The sequence below is a fragment of the Phaethon aethereus genome (genome assembly GCF_964289735.1).
Source record: "Phaethon aethereus genome assembly, chromosome: 10".
Lineage (NCBI taxonomy): Eukaryota > Metazoa > Chordata > Aves > Phaethontiformes > Phaethontidae > Phaethon > Phaethon aethereus.
The window spans coordinates 15,735,475-15,747,642 of NC_138586.1; positions in this window are offsets into that span (position 1 = coordinate 15,735,475).

The window sequence follows — 12,168 nt, forward strand, 5'->3', positions numbered from 1 at the left end:
CCAGAGCCGTCTGTAAATTAGAGATTCACATTATCAGGTAAAAAGATGGCTGCATACACACAAAAATATACCTGCTTCTGTTATGAATATAAACAGAATATAAAATCTGCAAAACACAGCACAAAGCCAAAGTCAGAGATAAAATGCCAGACCCTTTAAAACACACACCAGGGCTGGGGAAATGCGTGTGTCTCACCTATACAGTGCAGGCTTTTAGACACCACCTCACCCTGGCATATCTTTAATCAGTGCTCCAGAAAAGCAGCAAAAATTTGAATTTTTGCATTTCCCATGTCCAAGGTGAGAGCTGTCAAAAAGTGAAGCATTTTGCTTTAGAAAGATCAGGAGTCAAACCGGTCTTTGTGGGAGGAGTGAAGGGCTGAGGTTTGTGATGTTCCTCAGGTGCCAGGAAGCTCATGCCCTTGGTTTGGAGAAGCTCGCCAGAAAGCCGGGCTCCTGGGACAGACGGACATTGCGATGACGGCACCAGGTCACGCCGTGCCGCCGCAGTGGGCGTCAGTGCTCCCCAGTGCGCAGGTCCCAACATCTTTCTGGTGAAGATGCAAATCCCAGGGTAGGGAATTTAAGCCTAGCTTTTGTTGGCTGTTTTGCACAGATGCCTGGGAACGACCCATAGACCTCCAGAGGGTGGCCTGAACCACAGCATGAAGCTCCCGTGGCTCCACGCAGGAGAGCCGTCATCCGCAGCCCTCACAGCTGACGTCTGCATGACCTTGTACGCAACGCGGGCGCAAGCAAGCGACGCTAAAGGCCAAGACCAGGCAGTCCCTTGGTTGCTCGATGAGAAGCCTAGAGCAGAGAGCCAACCCGTCTATCGTGGTTTGCAGTGGGCTGCGGCACGGCTCAGCCTCGTGCAAGCTTGATGCGCGACGCAGCCAGCTCGGCGGTGCCGCTCGCGGCCAGACCGGCTCAGCTGCCCTGCGGTGCAATCCGGCCCAGCTTTAGCAAAGGCAAAAACACGCTGTTAAATCACAACCTGAGTGCACTTCCAACAGTACGGTAGCTAGTTGTTTGGCTAATTAAGCTATTAAATTATGCTGGAAAATAAACATTTGGAAGTTTCAAGCAAGACAAAGCCATGAATACTAAGAACTCCCCAACTTAGTGTGATTGATTACACAAACAAACTGTACGTATTGAAGAAGTGTTACAAAAAACCATCGCTTTCATCAAATTTTAAGTGAATGGTTGTAGAGTGGGGAGGGGGAAATTAATTAATTACACCCTGAAACATTTTACTGATTGAATCCATGACCCCAGCACTTGTAAGGTCATCAAATGATAGATTAGTGCTGCACAGAGTATCACAAATGGCATTTGCGCGGGGAAGCTCATTATATGAGATGTCAGGTCATGTAAATCATAGGAAACAAATACAAACATCCATCAGAAAAATGCAGATAGTCATTACAGGCAGCAGAGAGGAGTTGAATTATTATGCAAAATTTATTTTGACTATTAAAATACAAAGAGGTGACACAAAATTGTCCTTTAAACAAACATAAACTACAAGCACCCTGACAGGAGGTTTTGTTTATAAATGTTTCATCTCCTCAGTATACCATGGCTGTAAACAATACCTGAAAAACAAAAGAGGGGCAAAAAGAAAGAAAAATAACAACGATCCAATATTTGGGTCTTCAGATCTTTTCTTTTATTCAAGAGAGAACTATTCTTTTTACATCTGAATAATCAATGCAAGATAGAAAGAAATAGAGTGTAATTACTGCATGTGAGTCATTCGTTACAGATCCTGTCGGCTCAGGGAGAACAGACGCGAGTACTGCTTCTTGACAAGCAGCTTTTCTTTTTTAGGGAGATGCACTAAACAGTTTGGCAGAAATACGCGGGTGCTGAAGAAGAGAAAACCAAGTGGCAGGAGATGCTAAACCAGGGGGGCTGGTCCAAATGTCCGGGCAGGAACCCACTCACCTATTCCCAATACCATCCATGACTCCAGGAGGTGGACCAGCTTCTGCTGGAGTTCATTTCCTTGCTCATTAAAATAAACCCTTGGGTGTCCTTCTTATTTCTTTTTCATTTGCTCAGTGAAGCTCAATTCATACCTGTTAACGGAACAGATAAGAGTATTTTTGGTTGGTCCGCCAAGGAAGCAAGTTCTTTAAGTCCAGCCAAGCACTTGAACAGTAGCTAAAATTGATAATTTTGAAGCACCATAAATTACAGCCAAAGTAGCATTTCCCCTCACTGAATGCAAATAAAAGTATTATTTTTTGCTTTTGAAAAGCTTGGTGACACAACATTTAAAGGACACCAATTTAGAGCAGTATCATAAAGACTAGCAGGTCAGAAAGGAGTTTTGGGAGCCTTCAGTCTGAATTTGCTGGTTGGTTTTATACAAGATAAAAGCAGGGCTGGTGGGTCATGTTTTCAGATGGAACACAGACAGTTGGTGCTGAAACCCCACAAAGGTATATCTAAATCCCCTAAACCACTTCGGAAAAATCACAGCACATCTTCCTGAGCGACGCGGGTTCCTTCCAACAGCCACAGGATCATGTCTAATGAGTCACATCTCCTCTTAGCCTTGTTCCATCTCTCACTATTGTAAATCACTCTAATCTCATTTTATGAACACTGCATAAGAAGGCAGCCACTGAAAATTACAAATAATAGGTCAAACTGTGATTTGTGAATAGTGAATGCAATATCCTTTCCATTACCTGGAAGTTGTTTGTATGATGGAAAGGAAGAACTGGACCTTACAATGAAACAGAATAAAGCAGATTTATTGGATCTTTTACCATCTGAAAAAATGTTTACAGTGTTACTAGTGTAAGACCGATTGATACCAACCGTACATTTCTTCCGTTGCTGCTCCGTGGTGGGATAAATTAGTATGCTCTGAACTTTCCTTGGGTAACAAGCCATGAGTGCCCAACCACTGCCAATCTCGGTACATTCAGTGCTGCCAATATAAATTGCCTAGTCCCTTTGCAACCAGACAAATGGAGTACAATTCCAGTAAAATAAACACAGTTCCAGCACTGAAAGAAATTGCATCTGCTGGTGATGCCTTTTCTACTAAAGCACAAAAGTGGCTTGTGACAAGGAGCTAAACACGGTTGTTAGAGATGCCGCGGGCAGTTCTCGAGTTCACCCAGAGACAGAGAAGAAGAAAAATGCTGTGGGATCCAGTTCCTCCCGGCCCTCTCTTTGGAAGCCCTTGTGACTACAGCGTGTGCAGGGAGCCCGGTTAGCACCTGGGAAAGCCCCTGGCCTGGTGAGCAGCGAGCCCAGCGAGCCCGTGCCGGCACCTGCAGGTAGACGATGCTCTTGTCAGAAATGCTGACAAAGGACGGTGAGAACAGCGCAATAGAAACAGGGGGGTGGAATTTAAAACCAGTGCCATCAGCTACTGTGCCGTTTTGTATCAGGAAAGGCTCCCGACCTTGTTAGAGACGGTGACCTTGAACTTTGGAGAGCGTGGCTGAGTGTGACAAAGCATTTCCAACCTCAAAACAAGGGTAGGTTCGTGGAGGTCTGGTTACGTGCTGGGTATTTTGATTGCCAGACCTACATCCGAACCTCCTGGCGCAGGACCGCTACAGGGAGTACTTGTGCCCCGGAGCAGTATTTAGGATTAAGCCTCCATAGAGGCTCTTGCAAGAGAGCAGATAGTGTGGTCTGACTCTGGGAAGTGGTGCCTGGCACAGCCCTTCCCAGAGAGCCGGCACAGCCCCGGCTTCCCCCCATCTGCCCCCCAGCACCCCCCGCTCAGCGCCGGCACGGACATCCCCGCACATCTGCCCTGCACAGCTTCGAGAGACGGCACCACCCGTGGGGGCTATACGGTGTCTCGATGCTAGGTCATAGTGTGGCTTAATATATAATCCCAGAGGAGCTCACCTGGTGACATCTTTATCTTGGAAGCCGCAGCAGCAGCCAGCGTGTGCTATTTTCAGCGTCGCAGGCTTGTTTTGAGCATCTCCCCTGCTGTTTCTTGAGCCAAAGCCCCAGCCAAGTTCACCCCAAAGGGAAAAAAAAAGATGCCTTGGGTGAGCCACGGGAGTGTGTCCGGAGCAGGGAAGGAGCCCACTGCACTGTCCTGACCCCTTCCCAAACACCAGCTGGGAGACAGGACCCGCAGCCCCTTGCCTGGTCCAGCAGCCTTCATCCCTTTGGATGGGCAGGGGATGTCCTCCTTTGCGACGGCCACGACGCCAGGCTCGGTACCAGAGCACCCTGCCCCACGCCCGCTCTTCTCCCTCAGGTGTGCGCTAGTGATAACCTACTGCCGTATTATTTATTTTAAACAGGAGAGGCTTATTAGAGTCTCCTGTAAATCAGGCCCGCAATCACCACTGTGGTTTCTCAATAAGCCCAAGTCCTGCTGAACAGCTCACGCGGCTTCTGGTTGAAATTGCTATTTTAAAACCGCTTTTGTGGCTCCCCCATGAAAGCAGCTCGATTTGTAGCCGTACTCCACGGTGCAGCGTGGCCCACCAAGCCGGGAGAGGCTCTTTCCCTTTAATGACAGCCATCTGCAGGTTCCTATAACTTAGCAATGTTCCCAGTTATGATTTATGGAGGGTGCTTAGCTTTACGGTATAATCTTTACTGTTTTACAGGGTTCCCTTTTTCTCAGTTAAATGTTGTTTTCTGAATAATTCCAAGCTGCCAGTAGGTTTACAGAGGAGAAAACTGAAATGAATCTCCCCTTGCTTTTATTTACTCCTATTTGAGAACTGTGTTTCTGCATCCATTTTGGAGATTTACAATGGTGTTAAGGTTGCTTCCCTCATCCCCATTTTAGAGATTTCTGCTGCAATCATTTTGAAAGCCAGAAAGCTGACAGGAAAATTAGGAAATTAGATAGCATGTTCCTATTCCCTCCAGTGCCCTGATGAAGAAGGGGAGAAGAAAAAGAAACCGAAGGCATAATAAATAACACTATATCCACCGGAGTCCCCTCACTGATGCTGGCACCTCTTCGAGGCACCCCACCACATCCCAACCCGCCAGCGCCGCTCTGACCCCGGGAACGCCGGGCCGTGCGGCGGCTGCGGGAGGCTCCTGCAGTGGCTGTCGAGGCAGCAGTGGTCCAAGTGCCAAGTTCACAGGCTAATAGTTTATCTAATTTTAATTGCTAATGGTGGCCTGTGGAGCGGCAGCTCCCTGCGCTGAAGTTGTCTCAGCAAGCGTTCATCCAAGTTTATTGAAAATAATAATCACCCCAGAAAGAGAAAAGTGATGGTGGTGACCACAGGATTTGGAGATGATGGTGGGGTGGCTTACCATGTATGACTTGAAACATCATCTCCATCACCCGGCTCCCGGTGAACCCCCTTCTGAGGGCAGAGGACTCTCATAAGTGTGACGAGCTAGACTCATCGACACACCAAACACCGGGAGAGCTGCAGATGCTGCTGGAACAAATGGCATTTTTACTTTTGCCTGAGCTGCAGTCAGAGGTGGCCACGGTGGCAAAGTGCTGCCACGCAGGCAGGATGCCGGGCACAAACCCTCTTGCAGCTCATTGCACACAGCGGTTGCACTAACTTGCTCCACCACCACCAGCTCACCAGGAAAACAAGCTCCAAATCAACCTTTCAGATCATTCACGTGACGCTATGGACCCAACTTAAGCCTCTCAAATCAAAATAAGCATGCTGAGCATCGCAAAGGAGCTGCTTATCTAGCGGTGATCAAGGGCTGGTTAACTCATGAGAGGTGGCACCACCTGCAGCCAGCGGCAACCCCATCCAGAGCACAGGCGCTATTCATGTAGGTGCGGGTTTCTGCTCTCTTGTAGATGTTAGTTGTTGCAGGCAAAACAAAAATGCTGGAAATCATCCCAGGTCACAAAGTTATCTATTTCTTCTGATTTCTTCCCATCTTGGATTACAAAGATTTTACACAGTTTGCTCCTGCTCCCATTTCCAGCGTTGTGTTGACTAGGGAAGGGGTTTTTTTCATTTTACCGCAGACATGGCTGATTTTCCACCTACCTTTAAAATCTGGCTCATCCATTTTGTGTGATACATTAGCCTTGGTCCAGGTTAAGAACAGGTATTTTCATTTAAACAGAAAGAACATCTAGTCTACCTTTCTTGTTCTTTATGGAAACATCTGAAACAAAGCAACCGAACACAGCAAAATGTTGAAATTGCCCAGGGAGTGCAATTCTGAAATGATGTCTTACAAAAATGTCATTTCCATTTAACGCAGTGAGTTCGAAAGAGATTCAAATATAAACTTTCATTTTCGCTTCACGGACTCAACCTTTATGCAACATAAAATATAACTTTATATTAATATATAACACAATATACAAATAAAAACAAACCCAACATTTTACTGTATGTGTAATTTACATTTGTATATTTTTATACCTTAAAATGCATGTTTGAAACTCATTTAAATCATAATATAAATTATTCTCATTGTGTGCTTTGTACTTTGATTTGACAGCTGATGTTCTGATAGGCAACCAGGGATTTTCTAATGCTGTGAGTACATTGGGTATAAAATATAAAGATGAAAGGAAGGAAAAATACAATATAAATAGAACAATGACAAAATTCTGGCTGAGGTGCAGGGGGCCCAGCTGTCCCAGAGAGCCGGCCAGCTGGGCAGCAGGCAAGGAGGCCGGGCAGATGTCTGGCTTCTGCCGACGGCTTTGATGGCATTGACATGTTCCCACAGAGCATCTTGATACCATCGAATCAGCATTTTCCAACAGAAAGTGGCTCGGAAAACCATTCTGCTGGAAAATTGTTGACCCGCTCTACTGGCGGCTGATCGTTCAGCGATACAGCTGAGCATCAACTTCAAAATAAATTAATAAATAAAGAAACAAGCCCTCTTCTCCCCAAACCGGGAGTTTGGCACTCTCCCTCTTGCATTGCAAGCAACGCTCATCCCTATCCACCTTCACATCACTCACGATGGCACAGACTTCTAACCTTTCCCCTTCAGTCATGTCCTTTCCAAGCAAAAGCCCTAAACATATTGAGCTTTTCCTGTCACAGAGGCTGGTGCCTACGTCTAATGAGATCTGTTGTCTTCCCCATACCTTCTCTAGTTCTCCTGCAGCTTTTCTGCAATGGGCAACCAGACCTGCACGCGGGCTTGGAGCGTGGGTGTGCAGGGATTTGACCTTGGCATGGTGATGCTCCTCGTTCTTGGAGCCTTCTTCCAACCTCTCCGTGGCCATGAGGACAGGGCCAGCGTTTGGAGAGGAGCAGCCGCGAAGGCTCCAGAGCATTTTCCTGCTTCAGGGTAAGTGCTAATTCAAAGCCCATCATGCTGTATACGTAGGTAGACCTGTTTTATCAAGGGCATTAATTTGCACTTATCAGCACTGAATTTCACCTGCCAGTTTCTATCACCCAGCCACTTATTTCTCCAAGATCCTTCTGCAAACCTCTGCTTTAAGTCTGGCCAGCCTGGATAAATCTGTCTCACCTGCAGACTTCACCTCACCACTCACCTCCTTTTTCCAGGTCATTTCTGAACATGCTGACAGTGTCCAGCACAGGTACCTGCAGGATTTCTACTCCAATTTCTACCCACTGTGAAAACTACACAGGAATTTATTCCTAGCCCTGGTTTCCTACCTGCTACCTGTCCATAGAAAATTAATCTTGCAGAAGCCTCGTCCCATTAAGTGCCTTTGGTGATTCTCTTCCGTCGTTCTGCCCTGCTGGCTTGCTTTCTGGTGCATTTTGGTGAGCGTTAAATGAGCAATCTCTGCTTGTAGATGGCATTGAGGCAACTTTTTCCTTTTTTAAAACTTTTTAATTTAATTCCTTCTGATTTCTTCTTAATCTGCTTCCTCATTCTCCTCTAGCTTCTTCATTTAAAATGAAATATAGCTGCGGTAGAACAGTTTTTTCCATAGGGATGCTGAATTTGATAACAGTCACTACTAGAGCAGCTCATCAGCACTTACACATTGAATGAGGTCCTCAGGAGTAAATCAAGAGCTGCATCTCCACACCTGGGCTCTCTAATTGTTTTTTTGTTTATTTTTTATTTAAAAGTCACTTACGGTGTTTCCAAACCTGGTCTGTGTGTCATCGCCCCACATGACACAACCAACTCTTTATGGGGGAAACTGGTGTCTCCCTTATTACCAAGGGGACGCTTTCTTTGCACGAACTCTGAAAGTTTGTAGGATTTAAAAGATATTCAGAAAAGTCTTGGCATGAGGAAGCCAGGAAAGGGATTTCAAATCTACCTCGGCAAACTCAAACCCCCAGTGCGCTGGGGAGGGTGGGCAGGACTGTCCCACGGGTGAGCGTGCAGCATCCATCTCCTGGCCATCGCAGCGGGGCTGCTCGGTATCGACGCCCTTGGAATTAGAATTGATTTTCATAGAATCACATTGTTAATCCTTTTGGATCACCGAACAGTTGCGTTTCTTCTCTGGCTGCTTGCCTGCTCCTCAGCAAAGCTGGAGCTTTCTCCATGGGGTGTCCAGCTGTGTCGAGAGTTCTTGCTGGCAGGCTGGGAAAGGTGGGGAAGGGGCTGCCAGCACTGGGAAGCAAGTGATGAAATACTATACAAATCCTTTCTAGTAAATCAGATTTAATACTTTTATGCTATTACAAGCTCCATTGAAAACAGTGCAAAAACTCTTAGTAAATCTGTCCCCTAGGTGACTTATGTCTGTATTTATTCTGTCTTTTGAAATTCATTCATTTACTCAGTTCAGTTGTTGCTTCTGGGTGTTAGTTTTTATCCAACATGATTTAATTTTATACTCAGGATTGGGTTTAAAGCTTGCACCATGATATCTAAATAAATTCATTAGATGCTCTAAGTTTCTCTGGTTACAAGTATAAATTCATCAGCATGGAAATAATGACATCTTAAACCTATTAAATTTAAAATATCTTTATGCTCAACCCCAGAGCTCAGATATGCCAGCCAATGATAATCAAATGCCACCCGACCACTCAAAAATTCCAGGGAAGAGAAAATGAGCTGGTTTGAGGATGCCTGCGAGGCAAATCAGGCTGTCAAAATGCTATCATTCTTGGGAGGAATTTACATAGCTCATATTAAACTCACCAGAGCGACTGGAAACCTGGAGTAATTAAATGCCGAGGGGGGAGGCGGGATGCTGGATGTGCCAGGAGGCCCTTGGGAAAGAAGGAGGTGCAGGAGGGGTCCCCGGAGGGAACCGGGCTGCCCCGGGGCTGGGGAAGGGCTGAGCCAGGCTCCCGCGAAGGGGCGAGGAGCAGCAGCCCAGGCTGCCCGCGGCGGCTGGGCGGGCTGGCTGCGGGAGGCCGGCGGGGATCGCTCCCGCCCGAGGAGAGCCCGGTGGCTTCCCAGGCCGCTGCCTCCCGGGGTGCGCGGGGCTCTGCCTCCTCCTGCCCCGCAGCAAGGCTCTCTGCACACACGTTTCGCCCAGAGCGGGGAAGGAAAGCGCTCTGCCTTCGTCCCGTGAAGAGGGCTGGAAGCTGTCCCCAGCCCCGCCGATTTGCTCCTTTCTCCGCGGCAGGTGGCCCCGGCTCCCGGGCCGGGGAGCAGGTGAGCCCGGGGGCTGCTGGGGGCCGAGCGCGGTCGCCCCTTTGCACAATCACCCTCGGGTTGCAATAAATTAAAACAGAAGCAGCTGCCTCGCTCCGAGTCCCCGTCCCCAGCCCCAGAACACAACTGCACTGCAGGTTTTTTTGAAAGGCGATCGCTTTTGCTTAACACGGGTTTGCAACAGATAGACTCTGTCACTGCACCGAGCCTAAGGGGCCTTAATCCTCCCCTTATTGATGTGACATATTGTAATGGCCCCTTTGGTTACCTATCAGGTTACTGTGTACTTAGAAAGCTTTAATCTGTAGATTATTTACTCAATAGACTGTAACGGCTTCGCATAATAGCCCATAACGGCTTCCAGCAGTTATGGCCTATTGTGTCACAGGGAGTTTGTGTTGATTTTTCCCCCCTAAATCTAACACAAAGCATCTAAGATAGTATACGGTATTGTGCTGGCCTAATAAGTGCTTAAACTCTCACTTTGCTCTTCCCCCCCCCCCCCCCCCTTAAAAAGGCAATACGGAGAAGAGCGTACGTTTTTCAAAAACAGCAAGAAGAAAAGCAGAAACCCTTCTCCTCCACCAACGGGAGAACTGGATTGTATCCCACCACCTCCCTCCCTGATCCCACCTTGCTCCATCTCCCTTCAGCGCAGGCGCTCGTTTGGGCTCCCTCCCCTTCCCAGCTGCGGATTTTCACAATACCCGCAAGAATTTTGTAATTCTTGAAACGTCTGTCCCACCACCCCATCTGGCCAAAAGTGGGCAGAAAGCTCACAGATGCTGGAGGCTGTGCATAAAACACCCTCATCCCACTCATGATCAGCAATCATATTAAGGACACGCAAACTGGCCTATTTGCCCACCATCCCCATTTGCGCGTTAGTATAACGGCAATGTTGCACCATGCGAAGTTGTAATAAAAAGGGAAAACAGTATATTCAAGACTCTATAAGCCAGGTGGGACATGGGCTCTGGGTACTGCATGTCTAGAAGATGTTGTATAAATGCTGGCTGTAGCGGACATAGACTAAAAGGCTCTAATTTAGACATACTGTTGTTATAGCAATTACAGTAACGGCAGATCATCGGAGTACTGGCCATTCTCTGGGTAAATGGGAAAAGGAAAAGGAATCATGTGGATGCAATTTCTTAAAGGTATTTTTAATTTTCATTGTCTTTAAGATGTTCAGAATTTAAAGGACGTTTCCCACCAGGTGAAAACAACTTCAATTTTGAGCCTAACTGCTCCAAATTGATTTGATTTCATTTAAAACCTAGCTAATTAATTAAAACCACTTGACAATGCCCCTTTAATGTTTAACCAAAGAGCGCACCGTACTCCAGCTGAGCTGCTAAATGTTTACGTCTTATTAGCAGGCTTCCCAAAGCTTGGAGAAAAGGATTTCCGTCCAAGTTCTTACCCCATCTTTTAATTACACCTAAACAACTCCGCTCATTAGAATTCTACTACAAACTTTGCTCACGAGAGCATCCTGAGGCATGCATTTAACAGGTACCGACAATACCTTCCCCCGACGCTCGTACCCACACGTCTCTCTCCATTTTTAAGTGGAGATTCCTCAGCTGAAGACCTCAGAAAGTCACCCTGCTCCATTTCTGGCACAGTAAGCGCTTTGGAATTAATTGCAAATATGAAATAAATACACTGTGAAGACAGGCATTAAAACCAAGTCATAATTAAGCAATCTGGAGATTTGCAGCCGGTAATCAATAAGCTCAGGGAACTTGCAAGTAGCTGGGGCTGTGGGCGGCGTGGGGAAAGGGTGCGAACGGCTCGGCTCTCCCTCGTGGGGTGTTGTGCCATATGCTTCCCCCCGTTTTCCCCCGTAGCACCGGAGAGCTGCGCCGGCCGAAAGCCGGCTGGGCGCCGCGGGCATCCCGCAGAGCTGCGCCTCCTCCGGCCTCCCTCCGCGCCCTCAGCCTTCTGCCTCCACACCGGCGCTTTCCCCATCCCGCTCCAGCATCGCCCCAGGCCCGACGCCCCCGCCGCTCCCCCCCCACCCCGGGGCTTCGCAGCGGGGAGCGGAGCCCTTGGGGCCACATTTCTACGGCGCTCTGGCTCGCAGAGGCGAGCTGCAAGTCCCGCTCCGCCAGACAAGGGCGGGGATGGACTTTGAGCATCTCCTGTGGTATTTTTCCACAGTGACAGATTCCTTCCATCTCGCAGATGGTTAGTCACGCGGAGCAGAAATAACATCGAATTCAGTCTTCAGGCGTCGTCAGATCAGGCCTCCCTTCTTAACTCAGCCTGGGGGCTGGGATGGTAATTTGCCTGTGCTTAAGGAGTAATTTTTGAAAACATAAACAACATCTTGCCATGTGCTGGCCTTTTCCTGTTTACTGGGTTTGATTTCGTGCCTGAAAAAAAGCCCGTTGCAACATCCTGGTGGAGGGATTCTGCAAGTAAAATCATTAATGCCAGCTCAGGAGTCCTAATCGCCCCAAATGAATTACAAGATAAAATAGCCTGGCCCAGTTATTAGCAACCACCGTACCCATCGGACCTTGGCATGGCTGCATGCAAGATGCAGTTCTCAACCCTCTCCCTTTCCCCGTTGCTTTTCTAAACAACTCCACTAGGATTTATACCGTCGATGTGGGATTATTCCCCATACTT